The 23226-nt window shown below is 37.4% G+C and overlaps 1 protein-coding gene across 6 annotated transcripts in view; it reads right to left on the bottom strand.

Moving 5' to 3' along the window:
* LOC133516981 (delta-sarcoglycan-like) overlaps positions 1-23226 on the bottom strand; it is a 50326-nt gene that overhangs the window by 15915 nt on the left and 11185 nt on the right. The window lies entirely within an intron of this gene.

Below are 23226 nucleotides of genomic sequence, written 5' to 3'. Positions count from 1 at the left end.
TTAGATAATAGGTATGCAATTTTTTCATGACCAGGCACCTGAATAGGTACATTAACGTATCAAAAAAGTCAATAATACGAGTGCATATAGATAGGAGGTGCTATTTTAAAGATAGGTATAATTCAGCGTTTAAATACGACTATCGGCCCGATTCGAATTTTAAGACACGTCAGATAGGTACCTATATTTTACTTTTTGATAAGGTTTTTTTCTTTAATTAACATACTAACTTAAACAGACTTACATATTAATATAGGTACAATATAAACTTAAACTAATTAAAAACTAAAACTCTATACCTAAAGACCCCTGGGGCATAGTGCCAAAGATACTGGCAGCATTTCCTCGCTGAATCGCAATGCTTATTCGTTGAGTGAGGAAGCTGCCAGCTCTTTTGTCTCCAGTAACATCCACCAGCCGTTTAGCCAAATCCGTAAAGAAGCTCTGAGCTCCTGGGCCCCACGTACCGAGGGTCCTGACACCGAAAGGAACAAGGTTGTAATTGGCGTATTGCTACTACTACTACTACTTAATGGCGCAGCGACCCAAAATGAGTCTTGGCCTCCGACACGAGTACACGCCAGTTGTCTCGATCCTGTGCCATCTCCCGCCAGTTATCGGCCTGGAGATCGCGCAAGTCCGCTTCAACAGCATCGCCCCAACGATATCTGGGACGTCCGATAGGCCTCCGCCCTACCGGGCGTCCCAAGTATGCCCTTTTAGCGCCGCGATCCTCCTCCATTCTCAAAACGTGGCCAAGCCAGCGGAGACGGTGAGCTTTTGTTTCGCCGATAATATTGGGTGTAGCCACAAGATCTTCAATCTCGACGTTTTTGCGGAGTCTAAGGCTGCCATCCTCTCTTCTCACAGGGCCCAGGATCTTTCGAAGTATTCTCCTTTCTGTCACCAGGAGTTTATTTTCTTCTTTAAGTGTTAGTGTCCAAGTCTCGCATCCGTACATGAGTATGGGCCGAATGACCGTCTTATACATGTGTTAGATTATTATTTATAAATTGTATTATGTATGAAACTGACCTGTTTCTCTGACTTCCAATGTTGATAAATATTCATTATTTAAACACTTAAATCAATATCACGCGAAGTTTACACAATTTGTGATTTATGTGGGTACGATACGAAACCACGGTTGTTTAGAGAAACATGGATAGTGGTAACTTTGAGACGGTAGTTAACCTACTAATAAGATTCGTTAACTATTTTAAAGTGATTATATTATGTATTAACATTACTTATTAGTAATTATGTATAACGGAGTTTATTGAAAAGATGTTGTGATCATTTTATTCTGCATTATTCGATAAATGAGAAGATACGTTTGTGACGTCACTTCTCGAACGACAAATGGCATGATTAACCAGTTGTGAGTGGCTGGTTAGCAGTGGATATAAAAGGGCCCGACCTGTTTCATTTTGGATCATTTTTCATTGTGATTCTTCGTTGCGCGGCAGCACTGAGTTAATCGTCGCCACAGGAATATTGAAAGTTAAGTAAATACTATGTTGATCATTATGTTAATGTTTTTGTACTTACTTGATTAATTTGATGAATTAATTATTAAATAATATATTGGTGAATTATAAAGTATTAGTGATTGTATTTATTAGTTGTTGATGATAAGGTTAATAAATTGGTTTATTAACTATAATAAAAAGGTTTTGTTTTTAATTATATTTGTTCATTATTTAATTTATCATACTAGTAATCCAAATAGCATCTAGTGATAGTTTTAGCAGTTTCGAATAATTCTGAATCAAGGTAAATAAATAACTTGATGACAAGTTATGCCAAATTTATACAGTTAACTTAGTGTTATCAAGCTGTATTGTGAATTTAAGGTAATATTTACTATTAATTCTGTTTCAATTGCTTGTTTATATAGCAGCAGTGTTTGCTTTTATCCACTCGGACATCCATTTTAACTTATTATTCTTACACATGCGTATTTTTATGTTCTTACTCAGGAGTTTGGACACTAACACTTTATGAAGGGCGGCACTACATCGCAAGGCGTTCTGAACCCGGATGTCAATTTCCTCCTCACGAGTATTTGTGTCGGTGACGGTGCAGCCTAAGTATCTAAATTTGGCCACCCCTTTATATATGGTATCTCCAACATGAAGATCTTCTCTTTTGACGCGCGTGTTTTTATAGCGTTTCATGTGAAGATACTCTGACTTTTCATGGCTGACACTTAGGCCCACCTTATTGGCCTCGGTTTCCAGGACTGCGGCGGACTCGGCAACATCTTGTTTCGTTTCTCCAAGTAAAGCTAGATCGTCTGCATACCCTATCACCGCATGCTTCCCATTCAGATCTAGCCCGATATCTAGTGCAAGCACCTTTCGAACCGCATATTCTAAAACTAAATTGAAAAGCATAGGTGACAGGGCATCACCTTGCTTTAGTCCTGTTATTACAGCGAACTCTTCTGTTAATTCGTTGTCGACTCTGACCCTCATTTTGCTTTCTTTGGTTGCCATTTCAATCAAGTCAACCAGCCCATCTGGGACACCAAAATTCCTCAGAATCCCCCCCGGTTAATGATGTCATAAGCTTTTTTAAAATCCAATCAATTGGCGTATTGGGTTGGGGTAAATTGGGATTGGCTCCGCCTTTTGCCTTGACAGCCGCACCCGCTTTCTTTGACCGCGAAGGTCAGACGGTGCCAGTGTGTCCACACAGATCGCGTCCGACACAAACACTCGTCCCATTGCCATCGTCCCGGGCTATACCGGCCGGCTCGAGTATCGCAGGCACATTGACGGTGACAAGAGACCTGCGGATAATGTCATTGAGCGCGGTGTGACGTGACAATCGCCCCACGCTTTGCTGGCAAGACAGACCATGATGCCCCCGCTCATCCACGTCACTCCCACAGTGGCATTTATTTATGCGGTGCACAGATTGGTGTCGCAGCCCAACTGCCACACGGAGGGTGTTTCTATCTAGATGAGTGCCAGTATTGGGAGTGGGATATACGTTGAGCCAGTGGTCAGCCTCCCTACAACCAACGGCGATCAAAGGAGCGCGTTCAGCTCATTCGCTGTTACGTAGACATGTGGTATATGTTAATTTCGAAAAGCATCGTCCCAGCTTCTCTGTGATTTTGGATTATATCAAAGTTATCATTATCAAAGTTTATGGGTAAAGCCCTTAAGATTTTTCCTATGAGATCAGCGGAGCTGTACACAGACGATAGAAATGCCGGCAGCGATACGATAGAAATTCTGCGCAACCCCAATCCGCCGTACCGAACGGGTAGAGCCGCTTGTACCCACGATTGATCCGAAAGCTTTAAATTAAGAATTCGCTCTATGTTAGTCTTGATCAAGGAGCCTACAGGTAGCAGCAAATTTGGTTGTTTCCAAAATAAAATACGTATTGTTGTCGTAATACGTCAACTTTGGAACAAAAAGGCAAAACTTAGGCCGAATGGGGGCTGATTTCTAAAAGACGATCGGCGTAATTTTGAGATTTGGAAACGGTATTGCTGATAAAAGTGGAAAAATAACTCTCAAAAATTGGAGTCCCCAAGAGGCTGAGGAGTCTCTCGTAACAGTGGTTACGTTAGGTGTTATAGTATTGAATTTCCTAGTTACGTACGAGTCAGAATTGTGAATGAATAGTTCACATTTATTACAATTCAGATCTAGGCCCATAGACTCGAAATTGGACTTGAGGACGGAAAGATCTGATAGAACTGTTTCCAAGTTGCCTTCTAAGGTGTCATCGTCCAAGTACCAGACGTTGAAATCAGAAGACAAATTTTGAATGATAGGGTTTATTGTTATACAAAAGAATATAAAATAAAATATTAGGTCTAGATAAGATATGGATCGGATATGTCAGTGTCACTTTTGACACTGACATCTCCATATGCTGCTGGGAAAGATATAGAATATGAATACCATTGTCAATGAGATAACTACACATTTTCTTTTTGCAAAAGCGTTAATTAGACTGTTAGATACTTGGCGAAAGGTGCAATAAATATATCTAATATGCATTACATGGCATTTGGGCTCAAGGAATCACGTAATATGCGAAATCCTTTTACATTAATAGAGCACTACGTGGAACCCAGTGATGTGGGCGGGTGTGTGGCGCACAGTAGGCTCGCGGTGTCATGTTCGGATTAATACCTTGCCTGAGAGACATGATCGCCCAGCTCAGCAAAATGTCAAAGGGAAATTGAAAATTAATTTATGCTTTTGCAATTTCATATAGCCACTAGAGATAGAGATTAAATTTCTCTCGCACATTGAGAACACATTGTTTCCCGGACAACAAAGTGAATAATAAACTCACAATACTAAAAGGCCGTGGCAGAATAAGGGACGTCTTATGCCTTACTAGCTTTTCGACCTGTTTTTTTTTCTGATGATGTGCCACGTCATTAGTAAGTGCTATACTCAATTCCAGCTTTCGCTACTTCTTATTTTTGCATAATAAAATGAATGAAGAAAAAATATTTTTCATTAATATTTCTGTTTCAATGGAACGAATTCTTTCGCGCTTAGGTACCTACACGAGTGGTACACTTAGTTGAGACCCGCAATATGTCTTTATAACAGGTCCATATAAAAAGATAAAAATACATGTGTGAATGTTTTTCAATTTTTTAATTCAATTTTTCATAAAATGGTGATACCACAATTTTTTATTAATAATACCCCTTTTAATGAGGTATATATAACATATTATATTTAATTAAAGCTTCATGATGTAATTATTTTTAAATAAATAGATTTTTATTTTGCGATTTGTAAACTTATAAAAATCTTCATAATAAAGACATAAAACGAATTGAAAGTTTAAGAGTCCTTATTCCTACAGACGAGCGTATTTTGTAAAATGCTTCCTTTTTCATTCAAGATTACGACGTAACTATTAGTATTTATTCAAAAACTGATAACGTACTTAAATAATCGTTTCCTAAACTAGGGGCTCCAACAGTTCAAATTTTCATTTTCTCTTTTAAACCTCTTTTTTAATGAGGTTTTTTGGGAGTCTTTTCCAAATTTTGCAGTGTGATGTGGCGTTTCGGTTCTCAATTTTGCTATAAACAAGAATCATTTGGTACATGAATGACTACAATTTGATTCAACATATCTCGTACGAGGGGCTGGAATGATTAACAATCGAAGATTCATTTGAAAAAACTGATAAAATACCTTCCGAGTTTTCTTCATTTTTTTGGCGAAAACAGGGTTTTATTATATTTTATTTCCGCAAATTGTACGCATATTTTGCTTTAAAAATAATATTATAGCAAACTGTAACTTTATGTTAACCTATAAAAAAAAAATCGTAACTATGGGACCTACATTGCCGTAAATTTATATTTTTTTAAAACACGTATAAATCACGCAGCAGCGACGCCCCGCTCTCAGTCCGCGCGGAGCGCGCTTAGAGGACGGACCTGTGCTCGATTGTCAGGCATTCGTTGCGATCGTAATCAGCTACGGAGTTCCGAGAAGTGCTATATACTGCGATTAGAAAATCTTAATAAAAGTTCATTTTTTACAGTATGCCTAACAGACTCGCTTATTGATGGATTTTCAGTGTTACTTTTTTTTAATACTAAGTCGGTGGCAAACAAGCATACGGCCCGCATATGTACGCCTGCAACTCCAGAGGAGTTACATGCGCGTTGCCGACCCTAACCCCCTCCCACCCCTCGTTGAGCTCTGGCAACCTTACTCACCGGCAGGAACACAACACTATGAGTAAGGTCTAGTGTTATTTGGCTGCGATTTTCTGAAAAACGCATTTTCACTTGAAATTACGTTAGGGTTTGCATTATTATTTTTGACCCGGATGAAGTCCAAGTTCTCATGATGGAGTCAGGAGTTGGTCACCAGAACTCCTAATCTACTAATTATAATCCCATCGTGTTTGGGCTCAAAAGATTTGCCCTGACGAACACCATCGACCTAGATGAGGTCCAGGGTCTCATGATGGAGTCAGGAGTTGGTCACTAGAACTCCTAATCTACTCATTATAATTCCATCGTGTTTGGGCTCAACAGAGTTGCCCTGATGAGCACCTTCAATCTAGATGAGGTCCAGGGTCTCATGATGGAGTCAGGAGCTGGTCACCAGAACTCCTAATCTACTCATCATAACTCCATCGTGTTTGGGTTCAATAGAGTTGCCCTGACGAGCACCATCAATCTAGATGAGGTCCAGGGTCTCATGATGGAGTCAGGAGCTGGTCACCAGAACTCCTAATCTACTCATCATAACTCCATCGTGTTTGGGCTCAATAGATTTGCCCTGATGAACACCATCGATCTAGATGAGGCCCAGGGTCTCATGATGGAGTCAGGAGTTGGTCACCAGAACTCCTAAACTACTCATCATAACCTCATCGTGTTCGGGCTCAATAGATTTGCCCTGACGAGCATCATCAATCTAGATAAAGTCCAGGGTCTCATGATGGAGTCAGGAGTTGGTCACTAGAACTCCTAATCTGCTCATTATAATTCCAACGTGTTTGGGCTCAAAAGATTTGCCCTGATGAGCACCATCGATCTAGATGAGGTCCAGGGTCTCATGATGGAGTCAGGAGTTGATCATGGTGAACTCCTAATCTACTCATCATAACTCCATCGTGTTTGGGCTCAATAGATTTGCCCTGACGAGCACCATCGATCTAGATGAGGTCCAGGGTCTCATGATGGAGTCAGGAGTTGGTCACCAGAACTCATAAACTACTCATCATAACCTCGTCGTGTTTGGGCTTAATAGATTTGCCCTGACGAGCATCATCAATCTAGATAAAGTCCAGGGTCTCATGATGGAGTCAGGAGTTGGTCACCAGAACTCCTAATCTACTCATCATAACTCGATCGTGTTTGGGCTCAATAGATTTGCCCTGATGAACACCATCGATCTAGATGAGGTCCAGGGTCTCATGATGGAGTCAGGAGTTGGTCACCAGAACTCCTAAACTACTCATCATAACCTCGTCGTGTTTGGGCTTAATAGATTTGCCCTGACGAGCATCATCAATCTAGATAAAGTCCAGGGTCTCATGATGGAGTCAGGAGTTGGTCACTAGAACTCCTAATCTACTCATTATAATTCCAACGTGTTTGGGCTCAAAAGATTTGCCCTGACGAGCACCATCGATCTAGATGAGGTCCAGGGTCTCATGATGGAGTCAGGAGTTGGTCACCAGAACTCCTAATCTACTCATCATAACTCCATCGTGTATGGGCTCAATAGAGTTGCCCTGACGAGCACCATCAATCTAGATCAGGTCCAGGGTCTCATGATGGACTCAGGGGTTGATCACCAGAACTCCTAGTCTATTCATCATAACTCCATCGTGTTTGGGCTCAAAAGATTTGCCCTGACGAGTACCATCGATCTAGATTAAGTCGAGGGTCTCATGATGGACTCAGTAGTTGGTCACCAGAACTCCTAATCTATTCATCATAATGGTAATTTGATGGTGCTTGTCGGAGTAAATCTATTGAGCCCAAACACGATGGAGTTATGATAAATAGATTACGAGTTCTGGTGACCAACTCCTGACTCCATCATGAGACCCTGGACTTCATCTAGATCGATGGTACTCGTCAGGGCAAATCTTTTGAGCCCAAACACGATGGAATTATAATGAGTAGATGAGGAGTTCTAGTGACCAACTCCTGACTCCATCATGAGACCCTGAACATCATCTAGATTGATGGTGCTCGTGAGGGCAAATCTATTGAGCCCAAACACGATGGAGTTATGATGAGTAGATTAGGAATTATGGTGACCAACTCCTGACTCCATCATGAGACCCTGGACTTCATCTAGATCGATGGTACTCGTCAGGGCAAATCTTTTGAGCCCAAACACGATGGAATTATAATGAGTAGATTAGGAGTTCTGGTGACCAACTCCTGACTCCATCATGAGACCCTGGACTTCATCTAGATCGATGGTACTCGTCAGGGCAAATCTTTTGAGCCCAAACACGATGGAATTATAATGAGTAGATTAGGAGTTCTAGTGACCAACTCCTGACTCCATCATGAGACCCTGAACATCATCTAGATTGACGGTGCTCGTGAGGGCAAATCTATTGAGCCCAAACACGATGGAGTTATGATGAGTAGATTAGGAATTATGGTGACCAACTCCTGACTCCATCATGAGACCCTGGACTTCATCTAGATCGATGGTACTCGTCAGGGCAAATCTTTTGAGCCCAAACACGATGGAATTATAATGAGTAGATTAGGAGTTCTGGTGACCAACTCCTGACTCCGTCATGAGACCCTGGACCTCATCTAGATCGATGGTGTTCGTCAGGGCAAATCTTTTGAGCCCAAGCACGATGGAATTATAATGAGTAGATTAGGAGTTCTGGTGACCAACTCCTGACTCCATCATAAGAACCTGGATGGACTTCATTCGGGTCAAAAATAATAATACAAACCCTAACGTGATTTCAAATAACACTGAAACTCTATAGCACTAATGTGCGCAAACGATTAGCATCTTGACTACGCAGCATGGGTGCGTAGCCACCATGCCAATCGATACGACAACGAAACACTATCTGTCTCTCTCTCGTACTAATATGCACAAACGATTGGCATCTTGGCTGGGCAGCATGGGTGCGTAGCCAACATGCCAAACGTTTACGATACGACAAGGAAACACTATTTGTCTCTCTATCGCACTAATATGCGCAATCGATTGGCTTCTTGGCTAGGTATCATGGGTGCGTAGCCAACATGCCAATCGTTTACGATACGACAACGAAACACTACTCTCTCTCTATCGCACTAATATACGCAAACGATTGGTATTTTGGCTAGGCACTAAGCAAGTGTGTGGCCAACATGCCAATCGTTTACGATACGACAACGAAACACTATCTGTCTCTCTATCGCACTAATATACTTTATTTATACCTGCAGTCATTTAGTAACTTCTTCATTTTCCATTGGTGTGAAAGAGACAGAATAAAGAGCAAGGGTTATAGTACACTCTGTAGTCTGTACACTTAGTAGTAGTGTACATAAAAAAAAAACTACTGTGCATATACAATAAAATAAAGAGTGCCCATATGATATCATATGACACTAAAATTAATGTTGCTTGAAATTATATTGAAAACTATCAAGATTATTCTAGTCTGCATTGAAACGCGCGTCGCGTTGCCGGCGCTCGCGTACCGAGCGCCAACGCCATCTATCGAGCGTTATTTCGTGAAATCGGAGAACGCTCCAAGGATTAAGGGCTCTTAACAGTTGAAACTCGTAGCAAGAGCATGTGTAAATGTATTAGAAGTGTGGCTGTAACGCACTCGTGGGAAGGCTCCAGAAAGAGTCGTAAATAGTCTCGACGCCGCTCACTTATAAATTAGGATCATAAAGCAGTTGCCGAACTTTGTTGGCGGCACGACGGCCATAAAACAACGCTTACGTCTCCGAGGGGACCCGCGACGCTGTCTCGCCTGCGATCTTTCAATTACGAAAAATCCAACCAAATGCATACTGAGAGCAATTAATTTGTTCACATCAAGTTCCAAGTTGTTCAAGTCGGTCCATTTGCTTGCTCGTTTCGAGTCAACTGCAGCTGTTTGTACAGATAAGAGCCGTGGAGTGCTTATGCGTGTTTAGATAAAAACTAACATTTCAAATTGCGATTTCTAAATTAGCTTATGTTTTACTTCCCCTCTCTCTCGCATACACTGCAATACCGTGAGTGAAGAATTGCATTTTTAACTCATAGCAGCAGTTTTAAATTAGCAAATGACAAATATGTAATGCCGCAGGTTTCCGGATGCGCGGCACGCGTGAAAACAGTAGTGTGAATATGAATCAAAATTTCAACGATTGCCGATGTCCGTTTTAATTGTGTTTTATTGCGTCCGTTGCTGTTCATTACATTAGTGGCGCCTGAATCATACAAAATAAAATTAACAGAACATAAGCTAAGTATCTTGACGAATATCCAAAGGAACTCGAATTATTAGACAATTGGCTACTTGACAGTTTTATTTAAATAATATCAATCGATCTTGATTTACCAAAAAATAAATGTCTATATAGGACGCATAGCATTTAAGCTACACAAAGGTCAGAAATGAGAGTCGAAGTGTGACGCTCGCAATTGACAATAGAAACGCCTCTAACAAAATAATATTAGCCCTGAAATAATGCGTTTATGTATATGGTTGTCATACAATTATTGTTATAAATAAATGTAAGGAATCGAATGATACTACTTGTTTTTCTTTTTGTAAGTAAAAAAAAAATGTTTTTGAGATTTTGGAGCCTTGTATTTTTTATGATCTCAAAATATTTTTAAATTTCACTTATTTATAATGGATGGCTCATTTTCTATCTATTTAGCTAAATTTTATTATAATATTCAACATGAGTCGGGGCAGGCAAGTTGACAGTGCGCGAGATCTAATATCCGTTATATGAATAATTATGGATATATAATGTGAAAAATTGCATCAAGTTGCTAAATTAGTAGTCACAGTTATTAAAGAATGAAGATATTACTTGGTAAATATACAATTCAAGTCTTTAAAAAACCTTTAAATAAACGACTTCAAAAACTATAACATTAAATATTATCCTTTTGATATGTGCGAGCAACAAAACTGATGTATTTGAAGTCGGTGCCAAAGTTAAACCAAATATTGTATTAAAAGTGTCATCAGACTATCTAACCCAATATCAACCCTAGTCCGGTTCGATAACAATAAACCCCTCAAAAGAATAAGTTCGCCTTTGTACTTCTTACTAATTGTATGTTACTTTTAATATGTACTTTTGTACAATAAATAGTTTACTACTACTACTACTACCATTAATCGTCAATTAGTTGTTTGGGTATTATGGGTTTGTATTGAAACTATTTGGCTTGGCACCGACTTTAAACATATCAACGTATATAACAGGGAAAATATTTTACTTTTAGCCTTTATGAAGTCGATTTTTTAAGGTTTATATCTAATAAGTAATAAAACATGACTAAGTATAAACTTTTATACTGTTTCTTGAGGGTACTTTTAATTAACAATTTAGGTAAAAGTATCGTGAGAATAAATACATAACGTTTGATTCTCTAGTGTAAAAGTGCCTTAGGGCGAGCCAAAGAGCATATAATCACTACGGGCGAGCTGGCAACGTTTATTGTTGCTATCTCTTTTATTTTTCCAAGAGGCAATGTCATGAAGACTTTTTGGGCATAGATTATTCAGTCAGGTCTAGATCCTTCTTTGTTAATAACCGCAACAAATACCGCACTGAATATTAAATAATAAAAAGGTTGGTTAATACAAAAATACGAATACGAAATATGTCTTTCTCGCTTTCTTTCTTTCTTTTACGAGAGTTTCGCCATCATAGATACTCCTTAGATTAGATGCGATAAATGAATGGCCACTGAAATGTCCACGTCATTCAATATTCCGAATGAAGTCATTCAGCGTCAGTGGTGTTATTGATAATTTTAGCAATGGACCTGTATTTCTAGAAATGTACTTTTAAACGAATAATATTAGACTTGACAAATAGTCACCCTTTAAATCCGACTACTTTCATGGACAAGTAACTATGGAACCCTAAATTGAGCATTTAAGCATTGTCCAACATGCTCTTGGCCGGTTTATTGTTTAATTTAGAATTCATTGTCTATTCTTTACCGAGCAAATCCGTATATAATGGAAAAAAAAACATTCATTTCTGGAATTTCGTAAGATTCAACTCACACAATTACTTTAAAAACTGCCATAGTTTTTATGGCAGATGTGCCAAGTTAGCTTGTCATTCAGAGATCGTGAAATGGCTTGGAAGTAACGCGCAAAGGCGAGTTCCCGCAAACACTTTGCTCGCAGCAGTTGGAGTTCAAAGAAGTTGTCCCGGCTTGTCCCACTCATAAATTCTACAACGACAAGTTAGTCACTTTACTTTGCCTCAAATTTAAAGGACAATATTTGTGTTGAAGTATGTATACATATTCCAACCAAATGTACTGCGCTTTTTGTCAACTTTCTTTTTAGGGTTCCGTAGTCAACTAGGAACCCTTATATGTCCGTCTGTCTGTCCATCCGCGGCTTTGCTTCGTGACCGTTAGTGCTAGAATGCTGCAATTTGGCATGGATATATTATATAAATTAATCATTGTGACAAAGTCGTAAAATAAAAACTAGAAAAATACATTTTTCGGGGCACCTTCCCTACACGTGAAATAGGCATGAATATTTTTTCGCTTCAATCCTATAGTGTGGATTGTCGTTAGATAGGTATTTCGAAAGAAATACAAGTTTTCAATAACTTTTTTTTATTAAAGATTTTTTTCGGAATATTCGCTCTGAAAAAACATGTCCCGCTCTAACTTTTGAACCATGGGTCCGAAAAAAAAGTAAAAGTAAAGTTTTTCCATGATAACTATAGCAAACATGATCGGTTAAGCCGTATTAGACTTATTGGAAAATCTTAATAAAAACACGTAACTACCAGGCTGTTCCATAATGACCTGGCCTGACCCACTTCTGCGCAACATGTCATGACATGTTTTGCACTATTTTATAGCACATCTAATCAGTGGTTTTTAAACGCAAAAGCGTCAACTTGTTTGCTTTTATTTTCCGGTTTAGAGGAAGTAAGTCAAGGTTATCGCAAGATTTTTATCAAAAGTTGAGTACCGAAGTGGCATCAAATTATCTCCTGCTCATATCAAATGCCATATAATACACTTAGCCTTATATATGTGGCAGGGAAATGATGAAAACAGAGATTTGAACAAATCTCTAAGGGATATGATCAAATCACTCAGGATGTTAAAATGGCGAATCCATATCATCATTTCCCTAAAAAATTCAGTCATTTAACCAAATCACTGCCTGTGTTTAGTGAAAAGACAAAAACGGAAAATATACTTTCGAAATAATGGCCAAAAAAAGCCAATTTTGTTTTGGCTCTCTTGAAAAGTTGACTTTTTTCACATCCGACCGTATGGAACTCGAGGCGAGAATTATATATACGGATTGTTTTTTTTATTTTAAATATATGAAACAAACATTTTTTTGTGACTTTGGGGTTGGTCTTACGTATGACCTATTTATTCACCTCAGTAAATATGGCTAAGGCTTGAAAAAACAACTTGTATAAACTTACGAAACATACATAAATACATATAATAAGATTACAAAGTATTTACCTAATAACCTATTTTACTGTTATTATAAAAACAAAAGCCTTATAAATGAGTTGAAAAAAAAGTAAAAAGTAAAAAAGAGCTTCAATTGATTTCCTATCTTTCGAGTGCAATCACATAGTCAACAAACATCTTTTTGTGAAGAAAACACATTTCAATTGTATTGACCCTCGTAAGAGTGGTGTTAAAGGAAATAAGAATTATATTTCCTCGCACGCATAGCTTGCGCCGGGACGCGTGTAAATAATTCAGTCGAGCAGCTCCAACGGAATAACAACATCTGATCTGTGATTGTTACGATCAAAATCTGTTCTTTTTAACTTTATGTTTTATTTTCTTTTATTTAGTAGGTAGAAACATAAGTACTTATCAAATCCAAAAAGGCGTAAGTATGTATTTGTATTTTTTTCAACAGACTGATAAGGAAAGTGAAAATCGTACTCTACGTCTACGCACGTAACGCCCCTTGTAAATTGGTACTTACGTCCCGATTCGAACTTTAGGATACGTCAACAATATCCTAGAGATATGTGTGAGTCAAAAGTGACGTTTTTGTTTTGAAGAAAGGTCATTTTTGACACAAACTACAAAACTACAAGCTCACCAAAATACTACTGAAAACAGGCAAATACAAACTACGAAATAGTCGGATTAATTACGGGACATACTTAACACATTAAACAAACACCTACATAATATGGCTAAAACGGACTGCCCCATTCCAGAACGTGCATGCAAGAAGAGGAAACGGCGAAACATTTTCTTCTAGACTGTAAACAGGTAGAAGTATACAGGGACAAATACCTAGGGACACCGTGCACACTAAAAGAGGCAGTTAGGAACCTGAAGAAACTGCTACGTAGGTTTTGTGGAGGAGCTATAGGCACAATGGTTGTGGATTTGCGGAAAATGCAACAGCATAACTAACTAACGTATTTGTAGCAAATGTTTGACGTATCTTAAAGTTCGAATCAGGCCGTTAGACGTTATGTTAAGCTTGAGTTGAAGCCGTGTTAAAGTATGGAAAACTAAAAATTTGCTATTTTGACGATGAAATATTGCGTTTATGTATATAAAATTAATTTTTAACAAGCAGAAACGTCTGCGAACGATGCTATTAAGCTTAGAATAAATATAAAAGCGGAAAAATTACTGCCTTCGGTGAGACTTGAACTCCATCCAGAGGCCGTGAATTCAAGTCTCACCCAAGGCAGTAATTTTTCCACCTTTAAATTTATGTATATAGTTGGTATATACAATTCATTTTTCAAAAATATGTAAGGAATCGAATGATATCAATTTTTACGCGTATATTTTTAGAGCTACATGTATGAACACTATTTTATAATGTTTGTCCAATTAACTCGTTCAACAACACGTTATGAATGCAAAAGTGTGAAAACCGCAATTTTTGTACAGATATTTGAATTTAAAAATGTTAACATACTTTTTTACCTCTATGATCCCTATTACGTTTAAATATTTCCGACGTCAAAGTAATACCCTACTCTCTGTTTATAGGTACCTAAGGTTGATTAATTATAATGATGTAACAGAAGTTATTGGCACAGTCGACGTCAACGATTATATTTTGGTACCTTTTTCGCCTTATTACAAAGCAGTAATGATTATTGTTAGCTTAATTGTTTATCTAAAATCTGCCTATATAAAGCTATTACAACTGTTTGTAAGAAATCGCACTATAAATATAGCTATAAATTAAGTAAGCAATAACTTAGTTAACAATGGTGGAGGGTAGAATAAGTTTTTTGCCAACAAACTGCTATGCAGTTTGGCAGATAACTAAGTAACCGTGACTGGTGTAACTTCTCTTTTTATAAATAAATAAAAAAAAAGTCCGATGCGCAAATGTAAACACATCTTCAACGTCGACTGTAGACATACTTGTCGTCTTTTTATACTTCAGCAACCTCTGGTTTGTTAATGCAACCGTGTACGTGTATGGTAGGTACAAAAGAAAAAGCACAATAGTCGGTTGGCGCGCGCAGTATGCGGTTCACAAACAAGGCAAAGCCGGCAATACGTGACGTGCAATGCGATGCGACGCAAATCAAAAGTGAAATAGTTTTTGCAGCCCAAAGACTGTCTTCTTCCCCACGTTGTCCCGGTATTTTTGCCACAGCTCATGCGAGCCTTGGCAACAAATCCCTAGAACTGGCGCAGGCTCCAGTATTTACGAAAGTGAATGCCATCTGACCTTCCAACCAAGAGGATAAACTTGAACTTATTGGGATTAGTCCGGTTTCCTCATGATATTTTCCTTCACCGAAAAGCGTCTGGTAAATATCAAATGATATTTCGTACATAAGTTCCGAAAAACTCATTGATACGAGCCGCGGTTTGAACACGCTATTTCCAGATTTAAAGTCACACGCTCTTACCGCTAGGCCACTAGCGCTTGCAGCCCAAAGACTAACCGATATTAATAAAATTATCGAGATATTTTATATTTTGACGTCAGGTATCTTGATCTATCTGATCTGTCATGAGTTTTGTAATTCAAAACTCATGACAGTATGGTTTAGTGAATTGGTTATTTATGGCATCGACTTCATGTCTGTAGTTGCCATTACACGATTGGTTAACTTTTATAGCAGAGATAATCGTGTCAAAGATGGGTTATTCTCAGAGAGCGCGATTTTCAGGCGTCACGTTGGGAAAAATATCTTTATAATCTAAAGAAAAAAAATCTTAAGAAACATGAAAGACCTATCACAAGGTGGGCATACGACATCGCCCAAATAGGAGGCAAAAAATGGATGGACGTTGCCAAAGACAGAGAACACTGGTCATCACTGGAGGACGCCTTCACACCTTCACAGGAAGGGTTCTTGCAGAATAGTTGTTAAGAAAACAGATGCTCAGTCTAGGGTTCCGTAGCTACTCTCCCGTCACAATAAGCTAAACTTGTGCTATTAGTACAGTAGATTGTTAACCAAGGGATGAAATGGTACCTTTCACCCGAGTTAAGCAAATAGGCAAATTTGCATAATCAGTACCTAATTAAAGTAATAGACGTAGGTATATGGCCATGATTTTTTCCTTTGGGCTTACTTGCAATCGGAGACTTTGCATGTCTAAAGATAAATATCCCATAGCGAAAAATATTTAGATTGCTATATAGATGAAAAAACATATATTTTAGCAAACTGCAGTAATTTTAAAATGATTTTCAGCATGAAAAAGTAAAGTATAGCAATAAGTCCTAGACATAATGCATTGTTTACAATAACAATATACATACTGGATATATACAGATGATTACTATAACTAGCTTATATCTAAAATAGGCCCTTGAGGCATTACCAAGGATGCTGGCGGCATTTCCTCGTTGTATCACAATACTGATACGTTGTGCGAGGAAGCCGCCAGCTCTTCGGTCACCAGTTACCTCAACCACGTTTCCCAGACGGTCCACGTCCATGCCACAAGAACATATATGTGGCGTACGGCGTACATACCGAAACCCCGAGTCGCAAACCAGTCGCCAGTCTTAGGGAGGTCGGATCCAAGAAAGTACCAGTATTAGGGGAAGGATGGGCATGTCCCGCGGGCTCCGACCGCCAAAAGCCTCGCGTGATCTAGACCGTACATAAGTGCAATAAACGAATATGAATTTGAATATAAAATTAGCGGGATTGCCTCTTACTTTTTTTTACTCTTTCGTTCGTACTCATACAGCCAATTAAACTGTTTTAGAGAAAATAAAAAGTAAATAAAAATAGAATGAGTAAAATGAGCAATTTTTATTTTAAATTTGGTCAAAATGTCATAATGTTAAATAACTAAAACAACCTATTTAATGTCGTAGTAACGTTTAACTGTGGATGTACGTCTTTTTACTATGAAGGGGAGACTTTTTGCAATAACTCTAAAACAGCTAAAGTGATAATGTCCGCTATAGATTTCATTTTATATCTTTCTTAAGCTCTACTTCTACGATTTCTTTTCATATTTTTTGGACTAATGGTTCAAAAGTTAGAGGGGGGGACGCAATTTATTTTCTTTCGGAGCGATTATCTCCGAATAAATTCACTTTATCAAAAAATGTTTGTTGAAGACCCCTAATAGTTCTAAAAGACATTTCCAACAATACCCCACACTGTAGGGTTGAATAAAAAAAATCACCCCCACTTTACGTGTAGGGGGGTACCCTAAAAAATATTAGATTTTATTGTACGACTTTGTCGGCTTTATTGATTTATATATCCATGCCAAAAAGCAGCTTTCTAGCACTAACGACCACGGAGCAAAGCCTCGGACAGACAGATGGACATGGCGAAACTATTCGCTATGTGCACGACTGTCACGCAACCTAGCGTCCGCAAGTCTAGGGGAAAAGGTCAATACACTACATCTTATAAAACTGCTCCAAAACTAAAAAACTGAACAGATTCTCATACGACTTTCATCTATCAATAGAGTGATTCTTGCGGAAGGTTTAGGTGTATAACTTGTTAAGGTTTTGTGTAAATTGATTGAAATATGACGATGTTGTCGGAAAAAATAATGCTGGCTAGGAGCTTTAATCGAAAATGCTGCCTAATCCATTTAAGCTACACAACACAACACAATGTATGCTGAGGCTGTCTGTCTTTCATGGGTCTACAAAAAACCCCGCGATGTTGAATGTCTATCTTTTAAGGATAACTTACTATACCTATTCTTAACTTCTAGAAAAAGATTACATAGTATGTGGCATTTGCAAAGCTATTTACACGGATACAGTATTAATAAATATCAAATTATACCATACAATTTAAATGAATATTTCAGAAGTAATCGTAAATTTAAGTTTCATTTCGAGCCATATAACTTGTACGAAATGTTAAAGACCCTATCCGCAGTTAGTTCAAATTTTTACCACCTTATGCGCTGGGATCGCTTTACTTACCCTCACCAAGCACTTCGCACGGTCCCACTTAGTTAACTACGGAACCCTAAAAAAATCAAGTTATAATTATGTTATCATTATGCCTATACAGGTGGCACTAGTGCAGTCATTCTAGTAGGCTCCATAAACATGTGGTTGAGATTCCATGATTTGAAAAGATTCAACAATCTACAACTTATTGTTGAATTTTCCCAAATATTTAAATTATAGTCGCCGCATATAAGTTATTTACTAGAAAGTGATATTTTAAGTAGAAAAGATTACATTATGTTTTCAAATATTTCAAAATTACTTAAAGGCGGCCTATTAATAAGCTAGCGAAGTTGACTACGCGCAAAGTACTACATCGACACTTTCCATCAGGTGAGATTGTGGTCAAATGCTTACCTTTTCGGAATAAAAAAAAAAAAAGTATCGGAATGAGCGCGGGTTTCGGGAAGCTTCAAGCAAGCGCCGCATTTGTAGATTTTTTTGTTTTACGATGCGAAAATAGTAGTAGATACCTTAACTTTCAAAATGTTTATTAGTTATTAACAATCATAGATTTTACTGACAAGAGAGGAAGAAGGCAGTTCCTAGTTGAGTATTTACATTTTATTGTGTTTTGCTCGTCGATGTTGTTTAAAGTGTAATAATATTGATAGATTATTATCTTGGAAGTGTGCAGCTAATGAAAAACTAATCTTAAAACCTGTTTATCCATGTGTTAATCAACAGCCGGCAATCCGTCATGGCTTTTAGTAAAGTCCAGCTATCTCTTTACTAAAAGCAACTACCGAACAACTTCATGCTCTACAAGCACACTTTAAAGCTACTACGCCTGAGCAACGACACTTAAAATTGGCAAAATCACCATAGATTTGATGGAGGTCATATTTCGAAAGAGGAAGAAGTTTATATTTAAACGCTTTATTTTGCATTTAAGGAAATCATACTTTGATATTTGTAGCAGAAAGAGAAGCAAAATAGTTATAAAGGCGCACAATAAAATACCTAATGACCGTGTTTTGTACAATTTGTATTCTTCTCCGGTTCCCCGGATAATCAAATTAACTGCCACTGAAATTATTTCAGTGATTCCAAATATTTTAATTGACAAACAGAAATTTTGCTCCAAAAATAGCGATTAAATCGTGCTTGCATATTTGCGGGATGTTAATTCAATGAGCAAACATCAAGTCAAAACAATAACGAAATCCATAATAATTTTACTCTTTACAAAACTTCGCATTCAAATAGGCACTCAACGATGTGTGTTTAATCAACAATACAGTACAGTAGATAAGTAAAAATCCGGTTTAGTACCTATTTTAGTTTTGAAACTTTATAAGTAGCTAACATTATTTAAACGGATTATTATACTATAAATATATAGATAGTGTGTGTTGAACTTAAAATACATTCCGACGTTTTGAATCCTTTACAGCAACACACTCCTATCACAGCCACAGTGTACAAACGCTGGAACGTGGTTCGATTAACTAAAACCTATTTCAAGCCGATGAAGAAGATATGTCACATTTCCTGAGGCCTATTTATTATTATTATTATAATACCCCTCTACAGAATGCAGGAGTGTACAATAAGCTGAACTGTGAATGTAGTTTTTCATATGTATGTGGGGCAGATAAAGCAAAGCATTTCTACTTAGATAGGAATGGAACACATAGCTGATATTAAGCACCGTCGACCAAAGTCTGCAGTCTAGAAGCATGCCATGGATAAAGCCAATCACTCAATAAAGTTTGATAAGCCTCAGGTTCCCGCAAAGGAGAAGAGATATATTCCCAAAATGTTGCGTGACGCCGTTGAGATTAAGAAATATCCAAACTTTAATGGAGAAGATGGCTTTTCTCTACCACCAGCTTAGGATCCAGTAGTCCATCTAATAATGGAAGAAGCAAGATATATACTGTGAGACCAAAGTATATTGTATATTGGCCAAAAAGTGTGTCCAGTTCAGTTCAGTCCAAATATTCTTTATTCATGTAGGCCTAGCAACAAGCACTTATGAATAGTAAGACAGTATTAAATAAATAAATAAATATTATAGGACATTATTACACAAATTGACTAAGTCCCACAGTAAGCTCAATAAGGCTTGTGTTGAGGGTACTTATACAACGATATATATAATATATAAATAATTATAAATACTTAAATACATAGAAAACACCCATGACTCAGGAACAAATATCCATGCTCATCACACGAATAAATGCCCTTACCAGGATTTGAACCCGGGACCATCAGCTAATTTTATTATGTTACGCTAATTATCAGAGCAATTTATTGATGTTGTAAATATTATTCCATATTTAATACTAATGAATATAATTCATAAATCAAATTTAATACTAAGAATTTCACAAAATATCGTCATACAAAAAAAAACAATTGTATAAAACATACTAGTCTAGAATGTTTCTAGAATAAATTCTAAATATCAAACAAATAAAATAAAAACAACAAAGGAAGTACATACATTGGACTATCCATTTCATTATCATTATTCAAATATAATAAATAATTAATCATTTCGAATCACAATGAATCCCACGTTATTTTATCATTCATGTAGTCTTGTGTGGTATAATAAGCTTTAGAAATAAGTTTACGCTTTACATGATTCTAAATTTATTAATTGATAACTCAGTAATATGGTTTGGAAGTTTATTATAAAATCTTACACAATTACCCATGAATGATTTTTTAATTTTATGGAGCCGAGTGAAGGGCACTGCGAGCTTATGTTTATTTCTAGTATTAATATTATGATTGTCACAATTTTTCTTATAATCGGCAATATTTTTATGCACATACAGAATATTCTCATAAATGTATTGACAGTGCACTGTAATTATGTCAATTTCCTTATATTTATCTCTAAGTGAGTCTCTATGGTTCTTTTTATATATTGCTCGAATAGCCCTCTTCTGCAGAACAAAAATGGTATTTATCTCTGAAGCACCACCCGACAGTAAAATACCATATGACATAATGCTATGGAAGTAACTAAAATATACTAATCGAGCTGTTTTGCCCTCAGTTAACTGACGGATTTTGCTTACTGCAAAAGCTGCAGAACTCAGTCTATTCGAAAGAGTAGCAATATGGGGACCTCACTGGAGTTTAGAATCTAAAGTTATACCAAGAAAAACTGTACTATCAACCCCACATGAGAACATCCACATGAGAAGTCAAAGTAGGTCGTTGCATCTCTTTCTAATTAGGGTGACCATACGTTATATGTATGTGGGATATTAGGATAATATGGAATATATAGTTTGGTCAGATCTTTTCTCATTCGTGCACAGTCGGAGAGAATCTTACTGTCTTATCGCTGTGCTGGTATTACAGCCCCTGAAAAGGGATGGATATACTTTTTTCTTTTCTGTAAAACACTTCACAAAACCTTACTTAATTTAGTCGTTCTAAAAGTTGTTACTGATAGGCGTACCGGACCGCTACCACGTTTACGATATACTACGTTTATAATAGTTTTATTTCATGAAAGATTTGAATATTTTTAGTACTATAATCATGAAAAACTTATGAAAGTTTTTTTTTATTTATTTAGGCAACAAACAGTCTTAAACCCTCACAAAAAATAATGTAATAATAAGCAATGTGTTAATAGACCTTGAGTGCCCTACCTTAATAATAATATGTTTTAATCTAAAGTTGTTAGTTTTATATTGTAAAAAATACAAGCATGCGCAACTATGATGGAGACATGAGTAAGTAATCTTACCAAAAGCTTGTCGGCCTACGCATAATGTAGGGACTAAGAAATCCGCACAGGCATACAGCACAAAAGGCAAGATCTAAAGATAATCCTAAGAACTGGCGCAAGTAGTATTTCTTGCAAAACGGATGCACCATTTGACCTTCCAATCCCTATGAATCAGACCGTCGGTTAGGTTAGAAGATTGATCGTTAATTTAACAAAACTCAATTAACAAACTTATTGACCGGTGTAGGAAAATGATCAAGATTTAAGTATTTACGAAATGATTGCACGGGTTGTCCGATTAAAGCTCAACTGGACTGTGAACATGCAGTTTTGTAGATCACCGCACGCTCATTACTGTTAATTGCCCGCTTGCATTGTGCTTACAGTGCACACAATATTGTTGCTATCATTTACAAAAAACACGAAAAAGATATATTTTTTATATAAAGATAAGGTTTTTTTGTTCAAGTAGGCATATTACAATGCACTTATGAATGTCAAATAAAGCTATCATAAAAAAATCATGTACTTAAAAATTAGAATGCTTTATCATACTAAATAGTGATCTTCCCTCGGTAAGGGAATTATATGTTCTGCAAACAATAATACTGAAACTCGTGTCGTATGCCGTTTATGTGGCCGTTGTCATCGTCGCGAAGTATTTCGATGAGATTAATCACCAATTTTATATCACTTGAAAAATTAAATCAGTAGATGGCAACGGTGAACCTGCGTCGAGCCGAACACAAAACCGAGGCAGTGCATATCACAAGTAGAAAAAAGATGGAAACCATCAGACTGAAAGTTGGAGAACACGAAATTACATTTATTATTATTTATTATTTATTTATATTTATAATTTCAAGCAGCAGGTCTACCTGCTAGCATCCTGCTAGCTGCTCTAGCATGTAAGTGCTAAAGCGTCGGTAGTGAGGGCAATAAGCTTATCACGACTGATGCCAAATGTTGGAGGCCCGAAACAGACCAGGAGGATACTGTTGTCGTCAGTCGTAACGTCAGTGCTGACGTATGGAATATCCATTTGAACGGACGCCCTCGGAGTACAGGAAACAAGAAGAAAAATCGCATTAGTATATAGGTTCAGTGCCCTGAGAGTAGCCAGTGCCTTCCGCACGGTCTCTGAGAAAGCGGTTTGCGTCATCGCCGGAATGCTGCCTATTTTTTTAATTTTTGTTAGACGGCATGCACATGCGTGATACTGATAAGTGATACCTAATCTTTGAACTTAAGAATAAAATCATTTGTAGTTAAGTGGTTCAAGTAGGGTCCATAAACGATGGTAAGTGGGGATCACCGTTCTTTTTTAACGATAGTTAATTAAGTTGCGTATTCATTACCACGGTGGT

Source organism: Cydia pomonella, chromosome 4 (genome assembly GCF_033807575.1).
Source record: "Cydia pomonella isolate Wapato2018A chromosome 4, ilCydPomo1, whole genome shotgun sequence".
In the NCBI taxonomy this organism is placed as follows: domain Eukaryota; kingdom Metazoa; phylum Arthropoda; class Insecta; order Lepidoptera; family Tortricidae; genus Cydia; species Cydia pomonella.
The sequence above is the reverse complement of the archived record's forward strand: the minus strand, read 5'-3'. Positions and strand labels throughout refer to the sequence as shown.